Source organism: Dermacentor albipictus, chromosome 1, assembly GCF_038994185.2.
Source record: "Dermacentor albipictus isolate Rhodes 1998 colony chromosome 1, USDA_Dalb.pri_finalv2, whole genome shotgun sequence".
NCBI lineage: Eukaryota > Metazoa > Arthropoda > Arachnida > Ixodida > Ixodidae > Dermacentor > Dermacentor albipictus.
In genome coordinates, this window is record NC_091821.1 from 463,769,426 (window position 1) to 463,793,303 (window position 23,878).

The 23,878-nt window shown below is 46.6% G+C and overlaps 1 protein-coding gene across 1 annotated transcript in view; it reads right to left on the reverse strand.

Moving 5' to 3' along the window:
- LOC135905597 (glypican-5-like) overlaps positions 1-23,878 on the reverse strand; it is a 174,511-nt gene that overhangs the window by 131,123 nt on the left and 19,510 nt on the right. The window lies entirely within an intron of this gene.

Consider the following 23,878-nt stretch of genomic DNA (forward strand, 5'->3'; position numbering starts at 1 on the left):
GTGCTTAAAACGTCACCTATTGCGTTTTCCTTTCTTTTCTGCTTCTGCACTACAGCAGAGTAGGAGACGAGGAACAAGAAAAATAGGTGTCCCACGCAAACTGTTCATCTCCCCTCCAATTTCTTCCTTCCTATTTTTTTTTTTGTCTCTACAGCTTTCTTTTCTGACATCTCCCCGTTTAGAAAGGCCCCAGGCAGGTGTTTCGTTCCTTATAGACGCTATATTGGAAGATATTTTATGTTTATATTGAAAATATCACTTAATTGTCTACGATATTATTAATCAAATACAGACTGTATCCTCTTTCCTGTTTCATTTTCTTAAATTTTGCTTTCATTTCTGTATAAATTTTTCTTAATCGTTTTTTCCCAACTGCCCGACTGTAGGCGCTTCCACAGCAGCAAACGCATAGCGCAGTCATTCATGCGACCCTGCGACCATACGACCGTCGGTACGGTGATGCTTGTGACAAACATGCACTGACGGTGAGAAGAATGTATATCTTCTACAGATGTGCTGCAAGCGGCAGCCGACTTTTCCTTACAGTGTGCCTTCCGTCAAAAAAAGCCTACTCCTCCGCTTTTCCTTTTTTTTTTCTTCTCGACTCGACCTTAGTATATACCAGGGCGCCACTGTCATTATCAAAATCCCTCACGGAACGGCGCAAAAATGGCCCTATCGCGCTTTAATCGGCCACTTAAGAGGAAATGAGCGCACTCGAATACTTTATGGTGGCGCCGCGAGCGTCATTGAAATGCGAACGAGGGGCCCTTCTCTCTTTCCCCCCTCGGCAGCGGGACAAAACTGTGGCCGCCAAGAGAAGCGACAATATATATATATATATATATATATATATATATATATATATATATATATATATATATATAGAGAGAGAGAGAGAGAGAGAGAGGGAGAGAGAGAGAGAGCGCCGCCGCGCCATTTTAAGGGACTCGGCTCACGCCGAGCATCGCGTCGAGTCGGGGAGAAGCGCTGCTTGCATGCAGGCATAGCATACGCGGCGCTTGCAGGGACGACCAGTGTCACAACCTTGACACCGTCGTCGCCGTGTACGCACGTACACACACATATGTACACAAGGTCGCTTCGTGCACTGCGAATTTGCCAGGCATCGCTGTGCGCATGCTATACACCCTGTACCCGTCTGGGCGCTATTTAACCTTTCTTTTTTTTTTTTGTATACACGCTGTCGCCTCTAAACAGAGCGTATTTCGGGCCGCATCTTTAGCGCAGGTGCGTCTGCTTCGGAAGACTGGAGTGGGCAATTTTCCACGCTTGTAATTGACGTCGAATCGCATGCCTCGCGGTTAACTGCCCGGAACACCTCGAGTGCAAACAATGTGGGACGCACTTAGGACGCATGTGTGTGAGGGAACCACATGGGGCGTATTTCCGGCGTCGGCGCGTCGAACTTAAGGGGCCCCTGAAACGGTTCGGACAAATTTTGTAGACGCGTAGGGTACAGCTTAAGTAGACCATTGGCACCAAAAAAAAAAAAAACAACCTGTACCTTTTGTGTTCTTTTGTACGTTTGACCAGCAGCGTCCCCTAACTTCGCGGCCACTATTCATAAAACTCGCTAATGTTGCACCAGATGTCTTCAATGTAACTATATCGGCCTTGACAAAGACAAGTTCCTTGGTCCAAACGTTGGCTTCTTAACTGCAGGGACCAGAGATGCCGAGAAACAAGAACACCCAGCCATCGGAAATACGTTAAATATGGTTACGGTTCCGCGCCAAGACGTAGGCGAGCGCAATCATTTAAGCGATCAGTGTCCCATTATGCATATATCGTTTTCCTTTCATCGGCAGCGGAGGTGGACGGGATTACTGCCATAGCACAGCGAAGTGTGGACGCGCCGACGCCGGAAGTACGTCGGAAATGCGATCCACGCGATTGCAGCTATTGAGTCACACCCCAGGCATCCCGAGGTATCGACGACGCGCGCGATGCACTTGCATGTGGTTGTCGTAATCGCCGTATAACGGGAGACAACGGCGGATGGCTGTACACAGGTTTATTTAGAGCTTGCGTGCTTTCCTCACAACGTAAATGCTCATAGCAATTTCACACTGCGTTTCCCGTCAGAATTTATAGCCGCCACGGCAAGGAATCATAGCCACGACCTCTGCCCAGCGCCAAGAGCCTACCGGCCATGCCACTGGGATCGATACATTCACACACACACACAAAAAAAAAGTTCGCTTGAGGCGTTGTGAAGTGGCTAACGCAAAATTCAGATAAAGAACAGGCAATCGACGCTCTCTCTGCATAGCAGTCACAATTGACGACCACTGAGACATGACGTATATGGGTCTCCACAGTTGCTTACAGTTTGTGACAAAAATTACCACAGGAAACTCTGGCGCTGCGACCGTGCATCTACGATGGGAATGGAGGTTGGTACATAAATTTGCTCTAATATTCGAGCTTGTGGCTTGAAACCTTCATGCGACATTATTTTTTTATGCTTTATCTTGTTACATTTCCATGCCCTAAAAGTCTTTTTTTTTTTTAACGCAGCAATGCCTTCATCCAACGAACACATGCGTACTCATTGAGAATTGCAGCATTTATAACGCAATATTTCGTTGAACACAATCACTTCACAAATTCACAGAACGGTTCGGATTCAGAACGAAGCAGTTCACAAATCCACGTAAACTAACCACCATTCCATGCTGACTGAACCGCCACGCTTGCCGCTTCCGTCGACACTATACGTAGATCACCGAAGCATCGTCCAGTAATATACGTGGGAAACATTGCGGTCGTCTACATTCTCGCACGATAAGAAGCTCATTGGCCGAGTCGACAGCGGCGCTAATACGTAGAAAACGCACGGATCAACCTGCCTCCGGGCCGAGTAAAATGACATCGCCTCGACAGGCGCCCAAACGCGGGGCTTCGGAAAGTTTGCTTATACGCGAAACAGCGCCGCCGTACTTCAGGCCGGCGCGACCGATGCGGTAAGGGCCGATTTACGCTCAAACCGCCCATGGCCGCACGCCGCACCGCAAGCGAGCGGTTCGCCAGTAATGGCCGACGTGACGTCACGAGAGGCGGTCGTGAACTTTCGCCTCCGTGCGGCGGCCGCATAAACATGGCGCTGGTTCGAAGCGAAGCGGAGCGCGAGGCCTAGACCGCTAGGCTGCCGCGGCAGTTTGTTTTTTTGTGTGGTTTATTGTGATCACTGCAAGAGCTATTCAGCACCTGCAAAGCTATTTGTCTAACACAACAAGCAGCTGTACTCTTCCTGACCTCTTCAGTCCGTGCGATCGCCAGAGGAAACAGACGGATGTGTGTTGTGTTTACGCGAGGATCGGAAGGAATGAAGCCGCCGATTTCGTGTGTTTTAGGCCGTTTTTTGCACGTGCATTACAAACGTGAAGGCCATCGCTCACACCTGCATTCTAAGCATGACACTAGTTCGGTACGCGGCAAAATGAAAAGATTGCGATCGCCCTCCTCAGCATATGGTGTTCGTAGGTGTGTGTGCGCGCTTCATCGATACGAAGATTGCAAGTTTGTGCAGTACTGGCTTGTGTTTCAGAAGCGATGGCACGATGTGTAGCGATGAGCTTCATTATCGCCTCATCGCAGTCATTCGTAATGTGCTGTTTGTGTCTACCTTCGTTTGAGCTGTTTTGCGGGCTGCGATGCGCATTGGTGACCGCGAACACGTACAGAACGTTCGAGCGCTAGGGTTCTTACTTTTACGAAGCGTAAGTGTACTGTGATATGTACGTGCAGTGTGTCGCAGTGGTGCTAGGTGTATAAGTGTTCGTATTATGCAATATGCATATGTTCTCAAGTGAACAGTGCATAAGCTTTGCGGGCGAGTTTTGGTGCCGGCCCTTTCTGCCTCGTTCACGTATCTTGTGTGTTTTTCAGAAGTTATTTCTGTGCTACGAAGGTGTTTGTAATCGGTGAGGGCAATATAAGGAACAGCTTAAAAGTTACATGAGTACATGCGCGCTGTCGTGAAATGTGGACGCGCGTGTGCACTGTTCTCATGAACGCAAATTTCGGGCACTCTTCATTTTTGTCATGTGGACATTAGTGTAAACAGCGGAAATCCTGAGGCGTATTTCTAGATTAAGCAAAGTATACATTCTTATACTGAGAGATGTGAGCGCCTTGCATGTGCAAGAAATTCAGCTGCTTGTTTCTTGTTAGTGTCTGAGCACACAGTTAGTGCCAACACCAGTGACACAGCATGATAAGCATATAATGTGTGAAAACTAGATACTTCATTTTGATTCTTGACAATTTGCATTTTTTGATAGCAAGCCATATGCATGTAACAAAGCATGAAGATTACAACACAACTGGTATGGTCAATATATAATTCGAGGATTGTAGCAGAAGAACTTAAAGAATGCGGACACAGAAGGAACGACTATAGTCGGATACAACTTTAGAAAAAATGGGAGGCCCCGCCCAGATGACCAAAGCGCGATGTCCGATTGCCTCCGTGACTAAAATAATTCCACTAAAAAAATTGTGCTCCTGAAACGCGCAGTTTTAGGTATAAATAAAGACTTCTGTATTTTGATAACTGGTTTAGTAGAGCTCTCATGTGCTACAGCACATGCCGGATCGCGACCGAAAAATAACCCCTTGCCATCCACAACGCTGCTCGTCGTCTGCTCTTTAGCTTCATTGCAAGTGACAAAAGTAGAAAGAGCAGCTTTGGCTTTTGCGCTTCTTTACATGTACACGGCACATTTACTACTCTTGTTCCGAGCTTGAAATGAATCAGTTGCTATTGAACAAGTACTTATATAAAGCAATGCATTTATCGCAACCATTACAAGCTCAAGATGCTCCGTGTCAGCGAAAGCACAGTGTTCAAGGTGAGGAGGGAGGTCAAAGCTTCGCATATTTCGGGTGGCAAACTGTTGATGCCCTCGCGAAAGCACCCACAAAATGCGGAGAAAAGAAGACGCAGCACAAAGTATGACACGTTGTGTGCACTGAGGTTGTGTGCACAATTTATTTCGCCGCAACGAGATACCGACGGTCGAGAAGATCACTAACGAGTTCGCGAAGCGTATATGGTGTTATGTTTTTGCCCTGGGATTTGTCTGACGGAAGGCCAGTGCTATGGTGTGCAACATTCATCCCCGCATGGTCCCTGCTTCGGGTACACGACTACGTGCACGGCTCGGGTTTCCCGCAACTGCACGGCGTCCACGACGGAAGCGGCCACCGGATCACGGACTGCTATTCGGCCCCTCTCCGTGCCGGCAGCAATGCAACCCCCTCCCGCCTTTGTTCGGCAGCGCCCGCACCACGAACAACTCCCACTGTGTTTGGGATGGTTTCCAAAGGAGGGCTGTGTTTCGACCCTGTGCCTTACAGTTGGTTCCCTTTGTCCTATGCGGGCCATAAAACTTCCCTGGCGCACCATTCTGATTGACCGCCAGATCGGCCTGACGCCACAGCGCGGTTTGAGAAAGTGCCGGCCACCGAGAGCGGCGTTAGGACCACGGAGGCTACGCAGACCCTCTCTCTCTCTTGACCTTGTTTCGTCCTTAGGGACTGTCTGGGGAATCTGTGGACTGAGGGGTGTTATTTAAGCAGCTTGCAGCTGCTCTGTTGGTCTCTCTCCTGATAACGACGACAACATGTAAACATTGTATAAAGAATTCTTCACCGAGAAAGCTCTCCTCATCTCTGACTCTGCGTGAAGTGGGGTCCAGACCTCCTGCCAGCCTCACACACCTCGACACACGCAACAATGGATCTCCCATCACTGAAGCGGTGTACTGTGCGTCGCCTGCTTGTCGAGATCTAATTCAAGCACGAGAAGAGGAGCCGCAATTCGCTGCTGATCGACCGGGATGACATTGCTGAATGGCGGAATCTCTACCTTCGTGACGTGGAGCGCTATGGGCAGAAGGCCGAAAGATCTTTTTCCTGGATGAGACATGGGTGACGGCGGTACACACTGGGTCGATCGTGTGGACAGACATCGTGGTGCAGAAGCGCGGACACCTATACGCTCGAGCAAATGGCCCGTCGACGGGTCTACAAGAACCTTCTGGAAAAGGCCTGTGCCTGATTGTGACGCACATTGGCAGCGAGGATGGCTTCGTCGACGGCAGCTTAGATATATTCCGAGGCCATAAAAACAAGCGACTACCACGAAGAAATGGACAGCAATCACTTCGAGGGATGGTTTAATGACGTTTTGCAGAAGTTGCCTGCTGGTAGCGTCATTGTTTTGGGCAATGCACCTTACCATTCCCGGCGAGAAGAGAAATAGCCGACAACAGCTTGGAAGAAAGAAAAAATACAGGAGTGACTCAAAAGCAAGAACAACACCCACAGCGAAAGGGTGGTTAAAAAGCAGCTGCTTGAGTTGGTAGCATCTGTAAAGCCACGCTTCCTGAGCTACATCGTAGACAATGCAGCTGAAAGAGTAGGCTGCATTGTACTCAGGCTCCCACTGTACCACTGCGAATTAAATCCTATCGAGCTCGTGTGGGCAAAGGTAAAAAATGGCATAGCTGCGGACAACAGAGACGTCAAGCTATACACGGTCTAATACGTCTTGAGGGAAAAAATTAAGCACATAATGGTGGAAGACTGGAGGAAGAAACTTCACCATGTCATGGACCTGGAGGCAAATGCAGGCTTGATACGTCTGGAAGTGACCACATCCAACCCATCATCATCCAACTGGGTGAAGATGACAGTGAAGAAAGCGACTCCGACTGCGAGCTGTCCGGCATTGAGCCACTGGATGAAGCATAACAGCTTCTTATTAACGAAAGAACAGCCCTTATTAAGGCTACCAAAATATTGTCGGTGGGTTCGCAGCAGCTAAGCATTCTCCCGTGACCTCTCAAATAAATAAGCAGTTCATTTGATGACATATTCCTTTTAATGGAAGCCCAATTCTGAAAAAGCAACGGCCTGCACAGATCGTGCTCAATATAAGTATTGGCACGGAAACGTGCTGAAATGCTGGAAAATCAGAATGCAAATACACTTGTTAACCCTGAATAACTGTGCGGCCCAAAATGCTCATTCGGGCAGCCACTGTCCAGCTTCACACGAAAAAGCAGTAGTCAACGTGAAAGTGACAGCCACACCAATGCGCACACCAAAGTACATTTGCTTTGCGTGCAGTTTCGCTGGCCCTACTCTTATTTCCAGCCTGTTGAGATGAATAATGCCAATGTCAGAAGGCCCAAAATACTCTATTGGGCAGCCACCTACGAGCATTATGGGCCCTGTGATGAGATAACAGTCGTCAGGGCATGCTTGAAAGGCACCTTTAGCATCTGCACTTCAAAGCGCAGCCATGTCGTAGCCATTGTAGGTGAAACAGTAGCAATCAACGCGAAATTGTCCGCCACTTTTAGCCGTTTGCATGCAAAAGCACACTCATGTGGTCGCATTCTTTATCTTGGTTATATGGCTCAGACAAGTAATGTGGACAAGAGAACAATTATCAAACATCATTAGCTTAGTTAGGCCCCTAATACTCATTATGGTAACTATTAATATTAGTAGTCGAGGGCACGCTTGAAAGGCACCATTAGCAGTTTGCACGTCAAAGCACAGTCAAGCTGTCGCCACTGTTAGTGAAACGGCAGCAATCAACGCGAAAATGACAGCCACTGTTGGCAGCTTGCATGCAAACACGCATTAATGTGGTGGTATTGTTTATTTTGGCTACCTGGCCCAGGCAAGTAATGCGAATAAGAGAACAATTATCAAACATTATTATCTTAGTTAGGCCCCTAATACTCATTATGGTAACTATTAATATTAGTAGTCGAGGGCACGCTTGAAAGGCACCATTAGCAGTTTGCACGTCAAAGCACAGTCAAGCTGTCGCCACTGTTGGTGCAACGGCAGCAATCAACGCGAAAATGACAGCCACTGTTGGCAGCTTGCATGCAAACACACGTTAATGTGGTGGCATTCCTTATTTTGGTTATCTGGCCCAGGCAAGTAATGCGAATAAGAGAACAATTATCAAACATCATTAGCTTAGTTAGGCCCAAAATACTCAGTCGTGTAGCTATTAATAGCAGTAGTTGAGGGCACGCTTGAAAGGCACCATTTGCAGTCTGCACATCAAATCACAGTCATGCCGCAGCCATTGTTGTATTTGTTTATCTGACCGGGCAAGTAACACCAATGTTAGCACAATTATTCACCCTAAATAGCTCTGCTAGCATTGTTTGTACTAAAAAATGCTGAGTGAAGTTGAATGTGTTTTATTGAGGTAATTATTTAATTCACAAGCCATCGGCACAGCGATGGACAGCCACGTTCAGACAATGACATATATGAAGTAATAAATGGTGAAAGTTGCAAAAGCTCTCAGTGCACTGCTTTGCCGGGCTCCATTCACTGGAAGATGTCTTTGCAACGATGAAAGCATCAGACAGGAAATGATACCCCACTGCACAATGTTATTCATGTCGAATATTTTTACCATCATATGTGATGGGCAGCGAAACCGTCTGTTTACTAAGACTGAATGCATGAAAAATGCAACAGCATAGCAAGGTGTTGTTTTGCAATATGCAGCCTTTCATGTGCACTTCTGGCGAGCTGCCACATGCACTGATGCATAAACATGAACAGAAGTAAGAGGCAAAGTTACTGTGCAACCCACATGACGCTTTTAAGAAAATGTATCTCTAAACCTTTCTGTTTTCATAGGCGATCAAAATTTGTTTTGAGCAAGTTGGTTAATCACATTGCAGCAACAACACAAGAAGCAAGGACAGAAAACACAGCGAGTAGGCAGATTGAGAAGACGAGGTAGACCAGTGAGACAGGTTTTAATGAGATGGAAGAGGCCAGCCCTACAGTGTGCAGGAGTTAGTGCTTTGAATGAGATTGGTTAATGAAAATGTGTAAAGACTTTGCGAAAAAAAAACTAGCAAAAACAAATGCTAATATAAAATAAAAGGACAGAAATAAGATTAAGCGCAAACACGCATGGTAGCAGGCACCTATACACGCACAAACGCGAAAGCTAAGAAAAACTCAAATTTAAAGAAATGTGGGAAATTTTTAAAAATTGACAAACGCAAGAAAACATGCACACATTTACGAACAGACGCGGGTAGAGGTATTATAGGAGTGGGTTCACAAGCTGCTGTGCCTACCTTCTCGTACCTTTTTTTTTACCGCTCTCTTAACACTGTCTTGGGAATTTTTAATCGCAACATATCACGAGAATCGAAAAGCAGCGCGAAGCTATTTTGTGGGAAACCATATCGAGCACTGGCAACGCAACTTGTGCGTGACTGTGCCACAGCATGCATTCTACAGCTTGCGTGCACGGTGAGCACTGGTGGAAAGCAATCAATTGACGGTGCTACACAATGCTCGAACACCACTGTTAGACGCTGGGCTATCTCACTGCTGACAATGATCGTTCATGCTAAGTTGATGGCGAGAAATCTTTGCGTTGGAGGCTTCTTTTGCAAATATTTTCTGTTGAGACCCTCGTAAGTTTGTTTCATGCGTGCACATTTTTCTCATTTCTCCTGAGAATGGTTTTGCTCCATCGCTTCACCCCGTCAGACGAGAAACACAGACACTACATGAACACGCACGCTGCTGACAGTAGGCAGCAGACTTTGGCAAACTTTTCTTGTCGTAACTCATAATTTCATGAAGTACAAGTCCTTAAAAGGAACGACGATAGGTTAACTCAGGAGATTCTTGAGGCATTCGAGATAAGTAAAACAGGAGCGTAATGTGTAAGCACACTGTCATTGGCCTTGACAAGAAAGGAAGTCACCTTTTTGAGACAGCCTCAGATGTATAAGAGAAGAGATATGGCGATGAAATCAATAACAGTGGGAATTTCAATCAAGAAATCAGTTGACAGTGCAGCTGCGTACTCGTCTAGTCGTTCCTTCTGTGTCCATGTTCCTTAAGTTCTACTGCTACAATCCTCGAAGAATAACCAAGTAGCCCAGTTAAACACCCTTTTGTCAATATATGATATTCTGTTGGCAGCTGGAACATCTAGTGTGTATGTAAGTGTTGAAACCATTATTTTAAGCTGTTGATATTGCATAAGGATGTGTGAATATTTGCAACTTTGTAATTATGCATCAAATAGTGTCCTGTTCGATTCGGTGGTCACTTTTTGTAACAGTGAATATTTTTTTCATACGTATCGGGCATTTCAAAATGCCAAAAATTGCAGAAAAGTACGGTAAATTTTCACCATGACAGGCGTGCTATAGCCATAAAACATGAGAACTTGCGTAGAGGAGCAGGCTAGGTCACTCAGGCAGCCACACTTTACAGGCTCTACAGTGATCATTTGCATCCTCTGAAGAGCCCTGTGCATGCGAATAAAGTACTTGTTTGCTCGTAGGCTCAGTTTGTGTTTTTCAAATACAATACTTAGTAAGGTACTATACTATTACAGAAACTTGCTAGCTTCAAAAATACAGGGATATAAACATCAGTTTATGTTAATTGTGATAATGGCTATTCATTTTTAGAAAAGTATTCGATCCAATTTGCTTCTTGCACTGTACTATTCGGTCCTGAAAATCCTTATTTACTCACCTCTAATATTGCATTATTTTTGTGCTGTCTTTCACATGTGCACTGCAAACAAGACTCGCATAGATGTGCACTCAGAGCATATTACATATAATTAAAGAAAATTTCCCAGTGGGCTAGTTGGTTCGACATAACGCTGTTGCGCAAAGTGACGAAGGGACAGGACTTAAGAGAGAAAAACAATGCACGACACCCGAGTGCAAACTAACAACTGTTTTATTTTTCGGAAAATGAGACCTTCATATAGCCTAGTCGCATGTGCAGGGATGTTCTTCCCAGTCTAACCACGCCATCTATTATCATTCATTAAGCTAATCTCTTTGCTGAGTGATATAGATGGCACATGGGGTCATCTTGATGTTGTAGGCTTCCATGACTTCTTTTTCTTTGGTTACTACATTTCAGCAAGATCCCCATCCTGTGGGAGATACGGCATGAAGCGCAATGTATGGCCAGGTCTCTGGGTGCTTGTGTCAGACTGCAGTTGTATAGACGTTGCGCAGTCAATCATTTACGCACCTGCCTGTTTGGTGCATGTAATCAGCCCCACTTGTCAAAGATATCTTGTAGACCATGTCTATCGTGCATTCAGTCAATCCTTTAACGTGGTTTATAGTGCATGCATTCAGGGTATTCCTTTCGCTGGTCATTCCATTTACTTTTGAGCACATTTCCTTTAGCTTTTGTCGTGCTGTGAGGACCACTCGTTCGCTCGGTTAAACTGAGCGAACGACTTCAGCAAAAGATGAGAGCAAAGGCAGCATGCAGTGGGAGATTAAAAAATCTGCAAGTGAGAAGAGGCATGAGGAGGAAAGTGGATAAGAAGGTGCAGCATAACCATGAGGCAGATAAAGGAGGAGTGTATGGCAAAAGTGTGCGAATAAAAGCGAAGTGCAGTGACGGTAGCTACGAGATGGTGCCAGAGCAGCACGCAATGTCTGGGAGGGTTGTTGGCGATGGCTTCTGTGAACCACGCCCACGCATCACCCATGCGCTGGCTCACGCGATCTCCAGATTGGCAAGGCAGTGGCGCCACACTTTGCTCCGTTTGCAACATGCCACACGAGACCGATTGTCATTGCCAGTGAAATGACAACACATGTAGAGCTGCACTAAAATTTCGTATTAGGGAGTATCGTAATTGTCTGTGATTTTTTTCTGTCAATTGCGTATGCTCTGCAGTAATAAACATTGCAGAAACATCGCCGGTCGCTTATGCTCTTATGCCTCTCAATATAGGTATTGTATCAAAGCAGATTCCTTGCTTTGTACACGTTTGTTTCCAGAGCTGTCTCTGCACATTTTACACTTTATGAAGAGGGGATACTAGGAAACAGCTTATAAGTTATATCATTGCTCCACGCATTGCAATTATTCATTTTGTGCTAGGTGTCGTGCTGTAATGTAAGCTACGCAAATGCTCCTTATGCAATCTTTTGCACATGTGGCGACACAGCAAAACACCTTCTCTGCCACTGCCCAACTGTTGCATATCTGTACACGTGTACACGTGTGATAGTGTTTCCCTTTCTGTCATGCGGGCCATATTGCGATCACACCACCCTTGCTCACTATGTGTATATAATCGTTGGCCGCCATAACCAGAAGCTTTGTTTACATGCATGCGACAGCAGAGCTTTGCTTCACCTGTACACTTTCCCTCCATTTACCTCGCAGCCACCTTAATAAACAGCAAGTATGAACGCTCTCATAAATGTTCACTTGCGGCACAGCATCTGCTCGGCATCTACTTGCTGGAATGAAAGCAGTTTAGGAAATAATCTAAAGCTCTATTTTACTGACTGCAGCATTTATCATGGGTGCGAAGAGGGTGTTGCGACAGAAAGCCTGTGGTGCAAATTCAAGGAAATGTACTAGGATGCTGATCAAAAGTTTTATAGGTGTATAGTGCAAAACCACATTTACATACAGGAATGACATGACACTGGTCATAACTTAAAGCAACGGTTCATGGGGCCCACATATATGGGCACATAAACGTGATTCTCAATGCAAGTTTGACTGGATGTGATAGTCACTTTTCAGATAGAAGTGACATGATGACATACTGGTAATCAATGCCTGTTATTTCTTTGTTCCCACAATGATCAGTTGTATAATACTTGTTCTCAGATACAATAACGCATCTCTGAATCATAGATATCACATCCCATCTGCCCTATGCAACTTTGCCTCATGAAATAGGAAACTCGTTGATATAATCAGTTACGGATTATGCCAAAGTGTTATGCTGTTTCTTGCAGCTTTGTCTTTCATGAGTATTTGTGTAATGTGAAAAATAGTAGCCTGATGTTCTAAATGTTACGTATGCTATATGACAATACTATTCTTTTTCCCTGATCAGAGGAGGCTTTTGTGTCAATATATAAATTGGAAGCTTTTTAACAACGAATATGTGACAAGTACTTGCATGTGAACAAGCGTATGCAGCCTTCCAAAGACAAGCACGGTAACGAATGTATCTTTTAGCCGTATTGGCACAAAACTTTCCCATAGGCTTTTTTTTGCCTAAAGCCAACCACCCATCTCGATCTAGCAGATTTATCTTTTATGAGACAAGTCTGTGCTGTTTTCCTTGCAACAAGTTCTTTTACATGTGTCTGCAAAACATTGGCCCTTCATTATGTTTGTTTTTTCTACAACTTTCATGTTTTTTTGGAAACAATTTATTTTGCATTTTTGGAAGCTCTTCATGCAGCAGCCATTATTTCTTGGAAAGCTTCTTTGCAACGAGGCTCTAAAGTTGTTGATACACCATTCAAGTATTTTTTTTATATAACATTAGTAGCCTTGCATTTAAAACTTATCCTTTGTCCCCAATAGTTAGCTCTAGTTCGCACTTGTTGGTTAAGATGTAGTAACTAAATATATGGAAATAAATATTGCTACTACAAGTACTCACGTCGTCGTGTCACTATTCAATATTAGACATTTACTATTTTTGTTCAATTTCTGTTTGAAAAAAATTAACATTCGCCCACCTCACAATGCTCGAAGATGCGCCCAAGCCATATTTGTGATGTAAAAAGGAGGTGAGGCGTGCAGACAGGACACAAGAGTAGAGAAGTGGACTTCTCTACTCTTGTTTCCTGTCTGCACGCCTCACTTCTTTTTTGCATAATGAATCCTTACCGACTAGCTCAGCTTTGTCGTTCTAAGCCATATTTGTGCTTTCTGAAGTCTTACTTTGCTTTAATAATAGTGGCAAAAAGCAGCTTTTCAGAGAGAACTTGATTTTGTTGTTCTGTGTTTTCTGTTCTTCTGCCATAAGTATAGTGAACTGATAACTATATCGCATACACACAGCCTCTCAATGGAACAGACATTTATTTGATACACATGAATTTGCACCCTGTTCATCTAGATTTCCAAATTATGCTGATTGTGGCCAGCCTCTAGTACGTACAGAAGCATGTCTATGATGTGGTCTGAGGGTACATGTGCAGTGCTACTGTGAAGCTAGTTATAGTTTTCACAGCAATGCACCAAGTAAGGTTGTTGCTTAATTGTTATAAAGAAAGACAGCATCAGCTAGGCTGTAAGGGCGACAAAAATGATTTGTGCAATTCACCAAACATAGAAACAGATATTAATACGACTATAATGCCATGTGCTAGTTAGAATATCAAGTGAATAAGAGAGTGATGTAAGGGCTGTTTGGTTAATCTGGTTTATTTGTCGGGTTAAAACACAGGCTGTGAAGGTAACTTCAACATGTCGAGGTTGTCAACATGTCTAATTATTTACGAAATTGGTGAGGTGGCAGTGAGACTCCCTGGGAAAGCAATACCTCAGTTGTACTAATGGTATGGCTTGATTATATAATTTCATCATTGCTTGTTTAGAAATATGACGGTGGGTTAGAACCTATGAAATGGCACAACAGCAAGGCTGAACATCCATCCTAACTTCTCAGAGGCTTAAAGAATGATAAACAGTTATGCTTTAGAGCATATTTTGGTAACAAATATATGCCATCTTCATTTCAGTGGAATGGAAAGAGGTGATTGAGCACAGCCATGCTATTGTAGCATGCATGAAGGAATACAGGAGAGCCTGGGGGCTAGTATATGTTAATAGAGTGAACAAGTAGCTGTGACTGGCAAGATTATTTTACTCCACAGAGGATGCTGCAGTAAGGTTCATGCAACTGTAAGCAATACGAGAATGAGTGAAAGATTACTTGTAATATATAGATTTGTATGGCAGATGAGAATGTGCACCCAATTTGCCACTACGCATTTTTTCTATTTTATGTTCAGCACAGAGTGAGTCACTATGGCTTCTTAACTGGAGATTTCTGCGTTCCATTTCACAGTGTTTATGGGGCTGCCTGCATTCATTTGACTACTTATGAAGTGATTGGATAATAGAACATGCCCACATTACAGATTTACATAGAACATAATATGAATTCATCATAAAGCTCCACCCAAAAAACTGTCTGTCGGTTATGAAAGCAAAACATGGCAACAAACATTCCCTTACTTTCTTGTGCTGCTGCACACATGCTGCTAATTAACTAATGTCTACAATGCAGACATTCTGTTCTTTCATTAGTTGTAGGTGCAAGTTGCTCTGACACAATCAACATGCATTCATTGCCTACAAGCTACTGCATATTATTATTGGTGTTACAGCAGGCATGGCAAATGTTCTCCCCTACTTGTGTCTTGTGCACCATATGAACCAGGATTTCATTTCATTGTCATGTACCTGTTTAAGCTGTTACTGATTCAGAAAGGCAAATATAAAACGACTTACTACGTCAACCATTTCGCATGCAAGATCACTGCACTCATTGCAAAGCTTATTAGAGAGGTTTAGATCAGGGGGATGCAATCGTTGAGGCTTGAAGTACTAGGGGGCCTCAATGCTTGCGTCCCCTTAATCTAGATCTCTATATTCGCTTGATAATCTTGCTTTGCTTTGAGGTGAAGTACACATACTGTGCACCTGTTTGTTAGCCTACGCACTTCTCTTTCTTTTTAATGTGGCTGTGCATTAGCTAGCTAGGTTGTCACTACATGAATGAGATTAGGGCCATGCCCAACGCTATCAAATAACATTACTTTGCTATAGCTCACCGACTGTGCAAGCTTCTTTTTTATCTAGGGAAAAAAATAAAAAGAGAATGCATGCAAAAATGATGTTGACAGCAGCAAACGGTCTCAAGGCAATCATCCTTGATTGTCGCCATTGCTGAGAGAGCAAGCATGCTTGTATTCACTTTGACCACAGGCTGTACATTGTTTAAATGCTGATAGAGGTATGGATAAATAGTGAATGGGCAGCAGGTTGGCCACTCAGGCCTTTATGCATGGGCATTGCTGCCTTGTGTGCCCCGTAAACCTCTGTCATCTCTTAAGGCATGAATGACATAACACTACTTCTATTGGCAGGGACATTTTTAGCACCAACAAGAAATGTAAACATTAGGTGAATTCACGCCTATATGGGGTGTCTTTTCAGCAATATTAACTAATATTTGTTTTCATGCAAGCATTCTTCTGTTGAAAACATATCTGACAAGCATCTCTGGCTGAAGAAGCAAACTGTGATATGTACATATCACTTTTATGTATGTCATAATTGTAATCAATTGCTCAAGACGTACTGATGGCTAGTTGTTTAGTCATGACTTAACATGGCAGTGCAATTTGAAATAATGACGTAACATAGAATGAACAAATGCTAGCTCTGTGCGCTCCTGTACGTTCATTCGGTGTTACATCATTGTTCAGAAGTGCGATGCCATATTACATCATGTAAGCAATTGTAGGCTCACTATTAACTTGACAGCTACTAAAGAGACCTCAGCAGCAAAGTGAAACTAAATCAACAAGCCACTGTTGATGATTCACATGCGTGCTCGGTGACGAAGTGGCTTGTCAATCAACACAGCTGTATTCCATGATAATAGAACCATCTGTATAGGAGTATGTTAATAGATAATGCTGCGGCGCTTCAGCGTGCTACGCTGTTGCTGTGACAGATCCCTTGCTCATTGGCTTAGATACACCTCTGTGTTCGTGTATGCGCGTTCTTCCAAGCTGTTGCGTACAGGGTCTGGCCCCATCCGTGAAAGGAATGCACATTGGTTGGTGGCAGAAAACAGACCGAGTTTATTTTCTACAAGAGATGCAGATGAGAGCCGCATGTGTTTGACGGGGCAAACTCTCGGTCCCTGTCTAGTGGCCGAGACGCTGGGGGTGATGGAGAATCCTTGGAACTCGACTCGGGGCGGGGTCGCTTCCTGTTTCGTCTGCACTGGTGCCTTGTCCAGCCGAGGAGTGGTGGTGCATCGCTTGTACACATTTTCCTCCCTTCTCAGATGGAGTCGCCGTGGTGATCCTGAGGGTGTCGTTCCCACTGCAGGCATGGCTCTGCAGTTGTGTTTGGCACGGTCTCAGGGGCAGTGCCAATCTCTGGTTTGGTCACCGATGATTGCGAAGGCTTCAGCATTCCTGAGAGAGTGGCCTCTGATGACGTGGAGTTATCTGCTTTTATCCCAAGCATAAATGGGAGCGGGACACTGCTTGCGGTTAGTGTACAGCCCTTATCCTGTGTCACCAAATCTTGTGTTGGGTATCTCAAAACACCGGGCTTGATGTGGTCGCATTGTCGTCGCACTAACCTGTTGGGGCCTTTAATGAGCCACGATCTGTGGCCTAGCTTTTCCAAAACCGTTCCCTCTGTCCAGATCGGATTCCCTCCAAAGTTTCGAAAGAAAACTGCTTGTCCGACAGCGAGTACTCTCGACTTTGTATCCCTGTTGCAGTTGGTATGGATTTTGTTCGCTTTTGCTTGCTTTTGCTTTTGCCCAAACCCAAGTGCAGCTGGCATTTCACCCTTTGATGTGCAGATGGTGGTGTGTTGCTCTAGAAAAAGTGGGCCAGCCTACACACGAATGTTCCGTCCTTGTTTTTGGCTAATGCTCATTTTGTTTCGAAAGCCATCCTTTCTGCTTGGCCATTTGTTGTAGGATGGTACGGTGTGCTTGTTACATGGGTCACCCCATTCTTCTTTAGGAAGCTCTCAACTTCTACTGAAACGAAGGATGGCCCGTTATCAGTCACAAGCTTTTTTGGGAGCCCAAAAGCTGCAAAAAGGTTCCAGAGTTCCTCAATCAATGTGGCAGACTGTGTAATTATGCATGGAGCACACTTCCAACAATTTACTGTATGTGTCCACAACAATTAGCCAGCATTCTGCCTTCTATGGGACCAACGAAGTCTGCATGAGCTGTGTCCCAAGGCGTTCTGGTGCGTTCCTATTTGGGCACTGGTGCACTGGCTGGTGCCCTTTGGTGTTGACAACAAGTTGCACAGTTTCTAGTGAGCCGTTCGATATCTGCGTCAAATGCATGCCTAACAAAAGTACCTTCGTGCACATGCCTTCATGACCACAATTATATGGTGGTTTGCAGGTGCGAGTTGAAGAAGGTAGTTTCTCGCCTTTGTTTTGGAGTTACCATCCAGGAGCCTCTAACAAGGCACCCTTCCTGCGCTGAAAGCTCAGTCTCCAGTTTCCGGCACGATGAAAACTGCTCTTTTGGCAGTTTATGAACTTCACCGTTTGAAACAGCCTCCAGCACTTGGGACAGGACTCATTCGAGTCATTCGTGCTTGTTGATGCGGTGAAAGCTCGAAGCTGAGCATGGTAGCCAACATGAGCACGTCTCTTGGGGGATAAGGTTCAACTTGTGCCGGTAGTGGAAGTCAGCTTAGAGTGTCCGCATTTTGGTGCAGTAGGCCAGGCCTGTACAGCAACTTGTAATCGTACTTTGCTAGTTTAAGGCACCATCGCGTAATCCTTGGTGAAAAGACCCGGGGTGCTTGCTTTGTTTCACTCACGATTCCAATCAATGCCTGGCGATCTGTTATGGTCACATGCCGGCCAGCTATGTACTTATGAAAATGACTGATGCTGTAGATTACTGCTGCACTTTCTTTGTTGAGCTGGAAGTAGCTCTTTTTGGCACTTTCCAGTGTTCATGAACTGAATGCAATGGGCGCCTCTCGGCAAATAGCATCTTCCCGAGCGAGGACAGCATCAAAGCCGTACGGCGATGCGTCCACAGACAAAAGAAGGGGCTTCGTCCCGTCGTAGTGAGTGAGTACTGTAGATGCACGAATCATCTCCTTAAGTGCCTCGAAATTGACTTGATGCTTGCTCTTCCATTTCCAGGGCGTGTTTTTCTCTAGGAGCCTATACAATTCCACCACGATCATTGCTCTGTTCTCCAAAATGCAGTCGTCAAATGCATTCGTCGTAATTTCTAGTGCTGGCTCTCCAACGTGGTTGATCCCCTTCACCTGAATTTGAAGTGCCAAAAACCAATCTCTTCCTAGGAGGTTGCACCCAGTGCCCTTCATAACCAACAATGGCAGCAGATAGTCCTTTGATCTCAACATCACATGAACTTGTGCGGAGCCCAGGATGTGTAATTGTTTACCTGACCATGAGCACAAATCGAGCGGCTCGCATAAAAGCCACGGAGTGTTTTTCTTCCGCCTTCTGTAGTCCGTGTCCTCGCTTATCAGGGAGCATGCCGTACCTGTGTCCACCTCAAACTGGACTGGCTTTCCCTCCACTATCAAGTCCACAAGGAACTTGGGGCAGTGTGTACTATCTGTGTGCAGCTTGCAGCAGGATTTGCTGACAGGTGGTGGTTTGACACTGTGTGCCCGTAGCTGCTAGTTGTCGGAGCGTGGTTCCGTGTTTTTCTTTTTCTTTGAGATGCAGGCATGCTCGACATGACCTTCCTTGGAGCAGAAACGGCACTCGGCTGTCTTGAATTTGCATGTTTCAGGGTCGTGCAAGCCGTACGTCGCATCGATAACAATGTCGCGCTGATGTATGCTTGCCCCCTGGCTTGATTTGCGACGTCCTGTTAATTTCCCCCGAGTTTGCCACTCCTTTGATATCTCGCTGATGCCTTGACGCACTTTCCGCTGACAAGGTAAGTCCACAGTGCATTGAAATGTCAAGCTTTTTCTGCGAACAGTCTCGGCGAAAGATTTTCGTCCCAGACGCCGAGGACGAACCTGTCGCAGCATCACATCTTGGGACGGCATAGTTGGATTCGCCGCAGAAGCGGTCGTTTGGGTGTCAGGTGACGTCGTCGACACTGTAGCCGAAGGCAGCGCTCCGAAGTTGCAGTCGGCTGTCAAGGTTCCAAGGGCCGCAGCGTAGTTGCTGATCGACTCGTCTGGCCGTTGGTCGGGTCTTTGAAACACGTACCGGCTCTAACGCGCGGATGTCCTGGTGTCGAAGTGCCGCCTAAGAAGTGTCACTAAATCATTTAAGTTGACTTCTGCCGGATATCTTCGGCGCTATCAGCGCGCACACGGTGTTCAAAAGTGTCGGCTCCACAAAGCGTGAGAAGTGCCCGCTTCTTCGCTGACGTCGCTCGCCACGAAGTAAAAGTCGAGGCGCTGGACCCACGATTCCCATGATTTGCCCGAGAAAGGCTCGACAGCGCCGTGCATTCGTCCTGCAGCCATGGCCTTAACTTCGAAAACTTATAGATCCGCTTCGCAACTCCTGCCTCATCGCCAGTGTTACGTACGGGGTCTGGCCCCATCCGTGAAAGGAGTGCGCATCGGTTGGTGGCAGAAAACAGACTGCGTTTATTTTCTTCAAAAGACGCAGGCGAGAGCTGCATTTGTTCGAGAGGGCAAACTCTCGGTCCCTGTCCAGTAGCCGAGACGCTGAGGGCGACGGAGGATTCTCAGAACTCCACTCGGGATGGGGTCGCTTCCCGTTTCTCCGCGCTGGTGCTTCGTCCAGCCGAGAAGCGATGGTGCGTCGCTTGTCCACAACACAAGCTTTCGCTAGCACAGCTATAAAAAGTGCGCCAGCGCGCCGTACACAACCGAGCACATAGTGACGTATGTTGTCGCAACATTACGCGGTAGCAGTAAACAAATAACAAAAAGGCGGCACAGGTAAGACGACTGCACAGTGTTCCAAAGGTGGGTCACCACGTCAATGCCACACATGCAGCAATGAATGTGACAGTGCAGGAGTCGCGTTCTCACCATGATGCGGAAACTTCAACTTACATCGACAAAAATATGCTAGTGTCGTCTGCTGTTGGCGATAGTTGCCGACTTTGAACAGTGTTGCTCTGCGCACTGCCGAATGTTTGCCAGCTTTCAACAGACGTCGCGTCCCCAAACCTAAGTGCGGATGCAGGCGCATTCGAACCGCTCGAGCTAAATAATATAAAAATAACTAATACTACAGCAAACGCAATAACAATATCTTGGCACGATGCGAAATATTGCTGGTCGCCAGCACTCGAGGCTGCCAACTCGCTGATGCATGTTGCCAGTTGCTGGTTACCTATTTCGACAACCAGAGGGCGCATGCGAACCGCAACGCATCATGCGGTTTCAGCGTAAATGCAATTTTGTGACCGATCGCGACGACCGCCCGTTTTTCACGATCCGCATGCATGCGGTGCGGCGTGCGGCGATGGGCGGTTTGAGCGTAAATCGGCCCTAAAAGGCCCGCGTGCGGCCGCCTTATCGCCGGGATCCTCCGCGCGGAGAGAAAGGAGTTCCGCCGCGGTCTCTTTCGCTCCGGTTCTCCGTTATCCTTATCGCAGCGGGCGGCAGCCTGGTATCTCGTGCATTGCTTGCCGTTAGCCGCTCTTCCCGACGGTGCCCCGAACGAGGTGTACGACCACGAAAACTGTGTATAGCGAGACGCTGTGTCTATACATACAATACGGCTGACTGCCTGGTGTAAGCTTATTGTGTAGGCTAAGGCGTGGCAGTTGCGTTTTAAGAGGCCCAACAGCGAGAAAGCTATCTTATTATTATAACTATACGATCCTGCGTCCGTTGTTCTTCTTGCGCCGCTCCTTTGGTGCGTCGATCTAATTACACAGTCCGTCAACTCGCGCTGAATAAGCTGGCACCACGACAGGCGCTGCAGGGTATATTTCCTCTGCCCGAATGTCGGGAGAGGAGGCAGGATCCCTTCTTGTTCCGCGTTGAGTTTACAACACTTCGATTCGCTAATGGGGAACGCGTGCCTACAGACTGTAGTTTGCTCAATCTCAAGCACAAAGCGTCGATCACGTCGCACGTATACATACCACCCGCTCTCGGGTGGTATGTATATGTGGCGGTATGGGTTTCGGGCGAGGTAAATAGCGAAAGATGTCCTCCAAGATGGCCTCCAGGATGGCGTCCAAGTGGCGCGCGCGGGATCCACGCCCGCGGCCAGATCTCGGATGCCGTGCGTGAAGCCGAATGCAGTTGAAAAGACAGTGGAGGACGCGTAACGCAATTCATTCAACGTTTTCTCCTCCAGGATGACCATGTAACTTTCAATTATGCGCTTTGTCAAGCGGTTTGTTGTGCTATGTGCTCTCTCTTTCCTCCCCATCTTTCATCTCCCCATATCGCTCCCATGTGTAGGGTAGCAAACCGGTTGAGCTAAACTGGCTAGCCTCCCTGCCTTTCCTTCTCCCACTTTTTTCTTTCCTTCCTTCCATGTCAAGCGGTTACGAAAACCGAGAAGAGAGGAGAGACAAAGAGGAGGAAAGACAGGGACGTTAGCCAGTGTAAGTACCGGCTGGCTACCCTGTGCTGGGGAAAGGGGTAAAGGGAATAAAAGGAAAAAGAAGAAGAAGAGAGAAAGTGGGGCCACGTCCTTTTGGGAACGACGAACCATCCACACTCCCACTTGTGCTTCACGAATCAATAAATATTCCGCGCGGTGTCGCTAGACACATGCCATGTCTTTAGACGACCGTATATACACACCAGCTCCTGGCACCGGTAAAAGCCACGAGAGAGTGTTAAGCAAGGCGCTGACGCGCGGGTGGAATTCGGGCAACACCCGTGCAAGGCCGGAACCGTATCCTCCTACGCAACGGTGCAGAAATCGTTGCACGTTTACCGCGGCTTCCGGTTGCGAACGGTAATTCGATATAGCCGAGTAAGATTTCGTGTTCCAGTCTCGGTCTCTGTTCTCCCTCCTCCATCTCCGTATTGCTGTCTTTAGATTACACTCGGCATATCACGCATGTGCCGTAGTTTTCGTTCCTTTTACCATCCAGGTGATGAGCCGGTGGATGCCCAGCACCCGCAGTGGACTTGGCCGGCAAACGACATTACTCGGCGTCGCCACGCCGCCCAAGCCGCGATCAGCGCTGGATATTAAAGGTGGCTGAATGCTCCAACAAATCGCGCGCTCCTCTCCTGAATCCGGGAACTTTACCGTTACACTCCCTAATACTTTCCTGCTCGACTTAATAAGCCTCAAGGTCACCCCTCTTTAAGTAAAAAAAAAAAAGGTTTTCGCCAGCGCCCCTAATTGCGGGCAACGAGTGGCACCGGAAATTGGCGATGCGGCAGCAGTCACAACAGGGCTTTGAATGGCACGACCACATTAGCGGCACAGTTTCAAGCCTAGGTGCGAGATTTCCCGGAGCGCACGTGCAAAGAAACGCTACGCGCGACACAGAGCGGCGCCGCACCCACTTCGCTCGCGTGTGATCCTTTGTGCGCCTGCTTCGCGAAATTTCACAACCGCGGTTCGGCGATACGAACGTGCAACAACCGCAGCAAGGCGCCTTGCGAACCCTACTGACAGTGTAGTCGCACCGTTACACGAAAGCATAAATTAACGAATAACCCACAATTACCCACCTGTACGCAGAGCCAGTGGCGCCACCAGAGGGCGCGTGGCGAGTAACCCGGCAGTTTGGCGTCTCAGGGAGAGAGGTGTATACGCCCATTGAGCGCAGATCAGATCTAACGCTCCATACGGTGCGACTCATTAGCGAGTCATTCGTGATGAACGACGCGGACTAAGATCGAGCAGCCCTGTACACGCCGACACTCGCGCAGCCTAGCCCGTAGGCTGAGCGAAAAGAAAACGGATTTCTCGTATAATGCGCAGCTTCTTAGGTAATACTATGCACGTGCAACCCCTGACCGCGCGGCGAAGACGATATATCGCGATTCCGCATGCATGCGACGTGCACCGCACCGAGAACTAAGCATGAAGAAATGTGCAGTTCCCGCCCACTGCGGTTTACAATGGAGTTCTCACGTCGATGACTAAGGGCACCAGTCCTCTTTCTTCCATTTTTTCATTTTCTTTTTGGCAATGAAAACGGGCTTTGTGGGTACCTCCGCAGCAGTACTGCTGTGAGGACCCCACCCGTCAGCTCAAGGACATCGCGACGGCACATCTAAGCCACGTCGACAGTGCAGTGGTCAGGGCGATGTCGAAGCCT